The sequence below is a fragment of the Lagopus leucura genome, unplaced genomic scaffold (assembly GCF_019238085.1).
Source record: "Lagopus leucura isolate 7727_CA_CO unplaced genomic scaffold, USGS_WTPT01 Super-Scaffold_100029, whole genome shotgun sequence".
NCBI classification, from domain to species: Eukaryota; Metazoa; Chordata; class Aves; order Galliformes; family Phasianidae; genus Lagopus; species Lagopus leucura.
In genome coordinates, this window is record NW_024962280.1 from 3,597,731 (window position 1) to 3,599,183 (window position 1,453).

Here is a 1,453-nt window from a genome sequence, read left to right on the forward strand (position 1 = left end):
ATTCTGAAGAGCTGTTGTTTCGAAGAAGCATCTCCAGGCTCTCAGAAGGGATCCCACCACTCTAGTGGGTTGGGCTCACGGTTATGGAATTATTTTACAGGTCCTAGAAATGTGCCAGTGAGAGCGGTCAGTTCCTCCTGCATCACTGCCTTTGGAAAGCCAGCAGACACGTGAACATTGGTGGTGTTGGTCTGCATGTGCAGGCTGACTCTCCTGTTGCATGTAATTGAGCACGATGTGCAATCATGCGGTTTTGTTTCAGAAAATCATCTTTCCACCTCCTCTCTCTCCTTAGTGTGTGATGAGGCTACATCCCTATGCTATAACTAGTTAGACTGGAGTTCTACAGTAACTCTATTTCAGAGAAATAGAGGCAAAATCACGGAGGTCTTTTGTTTTATCTGTGCACATGCTTTGTCTTTTGAGTCCTACTGTAAAAAAAAACCAACACATTTGTTGTTTTGGACATTTTTGGGTTAATTTAAAAACAAACAAACAAACAAAACAACAACAACAAGTCATATAGAAATAAAGTCAATGAGCCAGAGTTATGGTTCCTTGTGGAGGTCCATCTACTACTCACGGTGGATTTCATGCTTCTCTTGGTGTCTGAGCCATAGAGAAACACTGCAGATAAATATGTTTATCAGCTAGATGTGTATGCACTTGATGTCACGGAAGAGTGGATACCAATTTGAATCAACTACCATCCTTTTTTTCCCAGGACGTGGGAGGATATATTTCCCCTGGTGTCATGACATAGTTTTTGCATAGCCTAAAATAAAAAGCACATGTTGGAGAAAGGCAAAGTTTGCTGATATCTCAGCTATCAGAGCGGCTGAGTGACCAAGCCAAATACCTTTGGCAAAATGAAGCAGGAATTCAATGTTGAGCACTGTGTTTAAAAGAAAGAAAGACAGGAAAGAAAAAAAAGCTCGTTGTTGTTGTTTGCAGGAGGTTTTACAAAAGCAGCCACATCTCAGCACGCACCGCAAGCTGAAGTTTTGCTGAGCCAGCAAGAGTTGAAAACACAAATGGCAACCGATGGAAAGGAGCTGATGGCTTTTGGAAAACATCACCTACGTGGAAGCATTCCTGTCTGTTCAGAGAGAGGTGTGTGAGGGATATGGAAACAACTATGGTCACTGAATACGTTTTTATATCTGAATGGAGGTACGTGCAGAGAAACTGTCCCAACCTGAAGCGTGGAGAAGTAACAGCAATTCTGTTTAGAAAAGAATTGTGACGTATGCAAAGAAACTTTTGCATTGCCTGGGTTGAAGTTGTGCAATTCCAGTTTTAACCATTAACTGGGAGCCATTAACTAGAGGGAGCTGGTGCTGAAATGTTGTACTCAGAGATCTGAAAGAAAGCAATACTTCTGTGATGATGCAGATTTGGATACTTGACCATTCTTTCCATTTATATTTGTAATATGCTCCATTACAAGTAA